Source organism: Hyla sarda, chromosome 1, assembly GCF_029499605.1.
Source record: "Hyla sarda isolate aHylSar1 chromosome 1, aHylSar1.hap1, whole genome shotgun sequence".
NCBI lineage: Eukaryota > Metazoa > Chordata > Amphibia > Anura > Hylidae > Hyla > Hyla sarda.
Genome location: NC_079189.1, coordinates 43,868,390 through 43,877,291, shown reverse-complemented (window position 1 = coordinate 43,877,291; position 8,902 = coordinate 43,868,390).

The following is an 8,902-nucleotide window of genomic DNA, read 5'->3' as shown; positions in this document are numbered from 1 at the left end:
TTTGACATTAGTAATTTTACCAAACAATCCACGGCGAAACAGAAAAAAAATCATTGTGCGACAAAATTGTAGAAAAAATTTCATTTTGTAAATTTTGGGGGCTTCCCTTTCTACGCAGTGCATTTTTCGGTAAAAATAACACCTTATCTTTATTCTTTAAGTCCATATGGTTAAAATGATACCCTACTTATATAGGTTGAATATTGTCGTACTTCGGAAAAAAATCATAACTACATGCAGGAAAATTTATATGTTAAAAATTCTCATCTTCTAACCCCTATAACTTTTTTATTTTTCCGCATATGGGCAGGTATGAGGACTCATTTTTTGCGCCGTTTTCTGAAGTTTTTATCGGTCCCATTTTTGTATTGATCGGACTTTTTGATCGTTTTTTATTAATTTTTTCCATGATATAAAAAGTGACCAAAAATACACTATTTTAGACTTTGGAATTTTTTTTGCGCGCACGCCATTGACCGTGCAATTTCATTAACGATATATTTTTATAGTTTGGACATTTTCGCACGCGTCGATACCACATATGTTTATTTTTATTTTTATTTACACTGGGTTTTTTTTTATGGGAAAAGGGGGGTGATTCAAACTTTTAACAGGGAAGGGGATAAATGACCTTTGTTAACTTTTTATTTTCACTTTTTTTTGCAGTGTTATAGCTCCCATAGGGACCTATAGCACTGCACACACTGATCTCCTATGCTGATCCCTGCAAAGCCATAGCTTTGCAGGGATCAGTAAGATAGGGGCTCGATTGCTCAAGCCTGTAGCTCAGGCTTGGAGCAATCAATCCCCGATCGGACGCTGCGGAGAGAGGTAAGGAGACCTCCGCCTGCGTCCCAGCTGATCGGAACATCGCGATGTCCCGATCAGCCCGACTGAGCTGCCAGGAACCGCTTACTTTTGTTTTCAGATGCGGCGATCAATTTTGATCGCCGCGTCCGAAGGGTTAACAGCGCGCGGCACAACAATCGGTGACGCACGCTGTTAGCCCAGGGTCCTGGTTATCGTTAGCAGCCGGGACCAACCCAGTGTGATGCGGGGTCACGGTGTACAGGTATGCCCTAAGTCCTTAAGAGGTTAATAATTTTGAGGCAACAAGATCTGCCTTGTGGATGGCATCTACTAGCCCAAGTCAATGAAGTAAAGCATACAGGTGACTCTAAGATGTATTCTTTGTCATTGTAATTGATTTGGTTATTTGATGCTTAACCTTATCTTTATAAGTTCCAGTCACTTAGGGCAGGGACAGGTGCAGCCCTAGGCTCACCCACAGCCACTTTTCCTCCCTACAGGAGTATCTGCTCTAATTGGGGGATTCTCAACTGGACAGCAGTCCCTGTTCTCAGTGCAGGGGTGTAACAAGGACTAAAACAAATAAACAACACAGTACAAACATCAGGGAAGCAGCTAAGGGTACAAAGGTTCAACTGACAAAGTAAAAGAAACAAAACACAGGGTATAAACACACCAACAGATAGAGTGTGGTCAAACAAGCTGGGTCCAAACCGAGATAGCAGCAAAATTAAGAGCTAATGAAAAGAAACTGAACACAGGCACCTTGATATACAAACTGACTGGGTATTTACGTGCAGCTGAGAAAGGCATGAATGCTGAAACCAGATGTAATTGGCTCTATGCCCAAGCCTGCTGATAGGCCCAGACACTGTCATGTATTGCATGATGCTTTCGCCAAATAGAACCAGATCCCACTCATTACAGTTCCTCAAAAATTTGCAGGTTCTCATTGGTTAGTGACACTTGTTCTTCTGTGTTTGTAACCGAATTTTGTTAATATTTTGTAGAAACAGAGAACTCAGTAAAGCATTTATAGGAAGGTCTGATAGCGATCTTCAGCAATTACCAACTGTACTCACAAAGAAAGATTTAGTGAAGTTGGACTGTGCCAAAATTTCCGAATCTACAGTCACTGCTAAAGATGAATGAACCGGCTCTAGATTTATCAAACCTTCAACATCTCTGTTTTCACAAATTGTTTTGTTTTTTTTTCCCTAGAAAGAAATGGATGATGTCAATTTGATCTACCAAAATCCACTAAGTCTGTGTCATTTTTCAGCTGTGATCCAAAATCCATTAAAAAGAGGACCTTTTCTTTGTTTTCTATGAACAGGTGGTGTGCCAATACGTAGTATGTAGAGTATATATGTATATATACACACACACAAAAAAAAAGAAGGTTGGCTAAAGCACACAAAAGTAGAGTTTCAAGTGGTTTTATTCCATTCCAAAGGTACATTTCAGCCACCAATGCGGCCTTTTTCAAGTATATATATATATATATATATATATATATATATATATATATATATTTATTTATGTTGTAAGGATGAAGCTTAGCCTGTATTTGTGGGAGGGGCTACTGGGCTTTATAAACGACCTGTGCCTCATACCTGGCCTTTGAAGTCGACGCTGTCTCCTTCCGGCCTCGTTTTGGCTCCGGTCTAAACAGCTCACCTCCTAGAGTCCAGTCGGCACGTGTCTGTAGTGTGGGGTACCGCAAGTCCAGTGGGTAAGTTAGGGCTGTGGTCCCCGTATATTGGGACTCATCCGGTCGGGTGCATCTAGCTCTTTGGTAAGTCAGAGCTGAGTTGCCGCACTGGGAGTTTCCTCTCGATCGCAAAACTGCTTCAATGGCTTACCTGCTGGGCTGACGGTTTCAATTTCACTTTCTCACTTGCAGTCAAGGGGCGGAACTCACAGGAGCAATGAGACGCGCCGAACAGTTAGCCATGTCGGCAGCTTCCCTTAAGCATCCTGCATGTTTATTTATTATTTGGGGTGTCAGGTCTTGTTCCCATATTTTTTCATTACTGTTCCTGCGTTGGCTCTCAGGTGTGATTAGGGGCAGGTCGTGCTTCAAAGGTTAATTTGCTACATATGTTCATCCTTGCAGGTGCTCATCCTAGGCCTGCTCAGGCTCATATGTTTTGTCACATGTCACAGTATTCAGTAAATAGGTTGTTTGCATTTACACTGCTCAAAAAATAAAGGGAACACTAAGATAACACATCATAGATCTGAATGAATGAACTAATCGTATGAAATACTTTCGTCTTTACATAGTTGAATGTGCTGACAACAAAATCACACAAAAATTATCAATGGAAATCAAATGTTTGAACCCATGGAGGTCTGGATATGGAGTCACCCTCAAAATCAAAGTGGCAAAACCACACTACAGGCTGATCCAACTTTATGCAATGTCCTTAAAACAAGTCAAAATGAGGCTCAGTGTTACGCCTAGCGCTCCGGGTCCCCGCTCCTCCCCGGAGCGCTTACGGCGTCTCTCTCTCCGCAGCGCCCCGGTCGGTCCCGCTGACCGGGAGCGCTGCACTGTCATGGCCGTCGGGGATGCGATTCGCACAGCGGGACGCGCCCGCTCGCGAATCGCATCCCAGGTCACTTACCCGTCCCGGTCCCCTGCTGTCATGTGCTGGCGCGCGCGGCTCCGCTCTCTAGGGCGCGCGCGCCAGCTCCCTGAGACTTAAAGGGCCAGTGCACCAATGATTGGTGCCTGGCCCAATTAGCTTAATTGGCTTCCACCGTCTCCCAGACTATATCTGTTCTCTGTCCCTGCACTTCCCTGCCGGATCTTGTTGCCTTAGAGCCTAGTGAAAGCGTTTTCTGTGTTTATCTATACCGTGTACTTGACCTCCTGCTTGCCTTATTGACTACGATTCTTGCTGCCTGCCCCGACCTTCTGCTACGTCCGACCTTGCTCTTGTCTACTCCCTGGTACCGCGCCTATCTTCAGCAGTCAGAGAGGTTGAGCCGTTGCTAGTGGATACGACCTGGTTACTACCGCCGCTGCAAGACCATCCCGCTTTGCAGCGGGCTCTGGTGAATACCAGTAGTAACTTAGAACCGGTCCACTAGCACGGTCCACGCCAATCCCTCTCTGGCACAGAGGATCCACCTCCTGCCAGCCGAATCGTGACAGTAGATCCGGCCATGGATCCCGCTGAGGTTCCCCTGCCAGCTATCTCTGACCTCACCACGGTGGTCGCCCAGCAATCCCGACAGATCGCCCATCTAACTCACCAGCTGTCGGAAGTGTCCACCATGGTGCAGCAACTTCAGTCGCAACTTCTGCCTCTGCTACAGCAGCAACCATCTCCTCCGCCAGCTCCTGCACCTCCTCCGCAGCGAGTGGCCGCTCCTAGCCTCCGCTTGTCCCTGCCGGACAAATTTGATGGGAACTCTAAGTTTTGCCGTGGCTTTCTTTCGCAATGTTCCCTGCACTTGGAGATGATGTCGGACCAGTTTCCTACTGAAAGGTCTAAGGTGGCTTTCGTAGTCAGCCTTCTGTCTGGGAAAGCTCTGTCATGGGCCACACCGCTCTGGGACCGCAATGACCCCGTCACTGCCTCTGTACACTCCTTCTTCTCGGAAATTCGAAGTGTCTTTGAGGAACCTGCCCGAGCTTCTTCTGCCGAGACTGCCCTGCTGAACCTGTCCCAGGGTAATTCTTCAGTGGGCGAGTACGCCATCCAATTTCGTACTCTTGCTTCCGAAATGTCATGGAATAACGAGGCTCTCTGCGCGACCTTTAAAAAAGGCCTATCCAGTCGCATTAAGGATGTGCTGGCCGCACGAGAGACTCCTGCCAACCTGCAAGAACTTATACATTTGGCCACCCGCATTGACATGCGTTTTTCTGAGAGACATCAAGAGCTCCGCCAGGAAAAAGACTTAGATCTCTGGGCACCTCTCCCACAGTCTCCGTTGCATTCTACGCCTGGGCCTCCCGCCGAGGAGGCCATGCAAGTGGATCGGTCTCGCCTGACCCAGGAAGAGAGGAATCGCCGTAGGGAAGAAAATCTTTGTCTGTACTGTGCCAGTACCGAACATTTCCTGGTGGATTGCCCTATTCGTCCTCCACGTCTGGGAAACGCACGCTCGCACCCAGCTCTCGTGGGTGTGGCGTCTCTTGATGCTAAGTCGGCTTCTCCACGTCTCACGGTGCCCGTGCGGATTTCTCCTTCAGCCAACTCCTCCCTCTCAGCCGTGGCCTGCTTGGACTCCGGTGCCTCTGGGAATTTTATTCTGGATTCCTTGGTGAATAAATTCCGCATCCCGGTGACCCGTCTCGTCAAGCCACTCTACATTTCCGCGGTCAACGGAGTCAGGTTGGATTGCACCGTGCGTTACCGCACGGAGCCCCTCCTAATGTGCATCGGACCTCATCACGAAAACATTGAGTTTTTGGTCCTCTCCAATTGCACTTCCGAAATTCTCCTTGGACTACCCTGGCTTCAACACCATTCCCCAACCCTGGATTGGTCCACAGGGGAGATCAAGAGCTGGGGTTCCTCTTGTTTCAAGGACTGCCTTAAACCGGTTCCCAGTACTCCCTGCCGTGACCCTGTGGTTCCCCCTGTAACCGGTCTCCCTAAGGTCTTTATGGACTCTGCCTGCCATAAGAAGTGCCTCTCCCCCCCTCCCAGTCCAGTCAGGCAAGCCTCGGTGCCTCCCCATGGCCCCCGTCCTGGTGTCACACTGCCCCGTGCCAGGCCTCGCCCTCTGCCCTCCCTCCCCATTCCCACTCCTGCTGTACTGCCTGCCGTTGAGGAAACCCTCCATTCTTTCCCGGTGTCCTCATCCCAGGGGAGGCAGTTACCGGACAAAGAGAAGGGGAGACCTAAGGGGGGGGGTACTGTTACGCCTAGCGCTCCGGGTCCCCGCTCCTCCCCGGAGCGCTTACGGCGTCTCTCTCTCCGCAGCGCCCCGGTCGGTCCCGCTGACCGGGAGCGCTGCACTGTCATGGCCGTCGGGGATGCGATTCGCACAGCGGGACGCGCCCGCTCGCGAATCGCATCCCAGGTCACTTACCCGTCCCGGTCCCCTGCTGTCATGTGCTGGCGCGCGCGGCTCCGCTCTCTAGGGCGCGCGCGCGCCAGCTCCCTGAGACTTAAAGGGCCAGTGCACCAATGATTGGTGCCTGGCCCAATTAGCTTAATTGGCTTCCACCGTCTCCCAGACTATATCTGTTCTCTGTCCCTGCACTTCCCTGCCGGATCTTGTTGCCTTAGAGCCTAGTGAAAGCGTTTTCTGTGTTTATCTATACCGTGTACTTGACCTCCTGCTTGCCTTATTGACTACGATTCTTGCTGCCTGCCCCGACCTTCTGCTACGTCCGACCTTGCTCTTGTCTACTCCCTGGTACCGCGCCTATCTTCAGCAGTCAGAGAGGTTGAGCCGTTGCTAGTGGATACGACCTGGTTACTACCGCCGCTGCAAGACCATCCCGCTTTGCGGCGGGCTCTGGTGAATACCAGTAGTAACTTAGAACCGGTCCACTAGCACGGTCCACGCCAATCCCTCTTTGGCACAGAGGATCCACCTCCTGCCAGCCGAATCGTGACACTCAGTAGTGTGTGTGGTCTCCATGTGACCGTATGACCTCCCTACAATGCCTGGGCATGCTCCTGATGCAGTGGCAGATGGTCTCCTGAGGGATGTCCTCCCAGACCTGGACTAAAGCATCTGCCAACTCCTGGACAGTCTGTGGTGCAAAGTGGCCTTAGCATTTAGAGCCGCTTTAGTTTCAATTGTTCTGTACTCATTATATTAGGTCACTTGGGGCTCTGAAATTCTTAAAGGGGTACTCCGGCCCTAATACATCTTATCCCTTATCCAAAGGATAGGGGATAAGATGTCTGATTGTGGGGGTCCCGCCGCTAGGTATCCCACACTCTGTCAATGCGCATCCACATTTGTGAGCTCTCCACAGCGTTGGAGGCTCCGAGTGTGTAGTGTGACGACCACGGGGCCGGAGTATCCTGATGTCATGACTCCGCCCCATGTGATGTCACGCCCTGCCCCCTCAATGCAAGTCCTATGGGAGGGGGCGTGATTGCCTTCACGCCCCCTCCCATAGACTTGCATGGGAGCGGAGCTGGGCGGAGTCGTGACGTCACAATACTCCGGCCACGTGATCATCACACTACAGACCCAGAGCCTCCAGCGCTGCAGAGAGCTCACAAAGGTGGGTGCGCAATGACAGATTGTTGGGGTCCCCAGCGGTAACCCCGACAGGACCCCCGCGACAAGACATCTTATCCCCTTGAAGAACCAAAGTCCAAGAAAGCAGAGGCATGAAACGAAGTCCTGGAAGGGGTGCAGATTTGGACTGGCAAAGACAAAAATGGAGATATTCTCACCTAGGGACGCCTCTCCAATGTGCCCTAGGTGCGTGCTTTTCCCTGACAAGAAGGACGAAGAGGACAGTCTTTGAGGAAATGTTCCGGATTGGCACAATAGAGACAGGTGAGCGCGGTCCACTTGCATAGCTTCTTCAGCAGGAGGTAAGGCAGGTGACAGTGGAGTCCACTGGAACACCGTTGCCAGATGAGGAAAACTACGAGTAGGAGCGGGTTCACGCTCAAGACCAAGTTCCTCTTGCCTCTCGTCGAAGTGCACATCGATACGAGTGGACAGGAGAATTAGTTAACTCAAGGTAAAAGGAGGATCCCGTGCGGCCAGAGCATCTTTAACCCTCCTGGAAAGGCTTTTTTTGAAGGTGGCACAAAGGGCTGCATTGTTCCATTCAAGTTCAGAAGCCAGGGTGCGAAACTTGACCACATACTCGCCAGCAGAAGGATCCCCTTGGCGAAGGTTCAGAAGTGCAGTCTCTACAGACAAAGACTGAGAAGGCTCTTCAAAGATGCTGCAGAATTCTGAGTGGAAAGCTTGCAGGTTGGTAGTCACCGGGTCGCTTCTGTCCCAGGGAGGAGTGGCCCAGGCCAGAGCCTTACCAGAAAGCAGACTAACCACAAAGGCCACCTTGGCCCGCTCCATCGGGAACTGATAAGCCATCAGTTCGACATGCATGGAGCACTGGGTCACGAATCCCCTGCACAATTTAGGATCTTCATACTTTGTGGGCAGGGATAAATGAAGTTTGGGACGGACTGATGCTGAGGACACCAGAGGAACCACAGGAGCTGGTTGTGGCTGTTGGTGCTGTTGTTGCTACTGCTGGACCATGAGGAGCTGCTGCATCATTGTGGACAGTTGATTCAACTGCTTAGCTTGTTGCACAATTTGCTGGGACTGCTGTGGCCCAGGCCGTAGCCTTACTAGAAAGCAGACTAACCACGAAGGTCATCTTGGCCGGCTCCATTGGGAACTGATCGGCCATCAGTTCGACATGCATGGAGCATTGGGTCACGAATCCCCTGCACAATTTAGGATCCCCCTCATACTTCATCGGCAGGGATAAATGAAGTTTGGGACCGACTGATGCTAAGGACACTGGAGGAACCACAGGAGTTGGTTGCGGCTGTTGCTGCTGTTGTTGCTGCTGCTGCATCATTGCGGACAGTTGATTCAACTGCTGAGTTTGTTGCGCAATTTGCTGGGACTGCTGGGCCACAATAGAAACATCTGGAAGACGCACCCCAGAGGGATCTATGGCCGGATCTTACTGTAACGGCTGTGGGGAGTTGGATCCACTGACCTGTGAGAATGATGGCGTGGACCATACCAGGGAGCGAAGTCTAAGGTGCCGGCACAGGAGCAAGGTCGGAATACATAGCAAGGGGTCACATACACGGCAAGGCAAAACACAAGTAAACGATTTCTCTTAGGCAACAAGGGCACAAAGATCCGGCAAGGATGAAAGGAAGTGCAGGGTTATATAGGGTCAAACCACACTGGCACCAATTAATGGGGCGCTGACCCTTTAATTCTTAAAGAGCTGGCACGCACGCACCCTTGGAGGAGGGGACAAATGCACCAGCGGACACAGAGAGCAGAGGAGACAGAGCAGTGAGGAGGTGAGGGGATACCCGGCAACCACATGCGTTCGCAAGTCTGACCACAGCACTAACTGTAAATCGTCCACTTTACATTTCCTGTCATG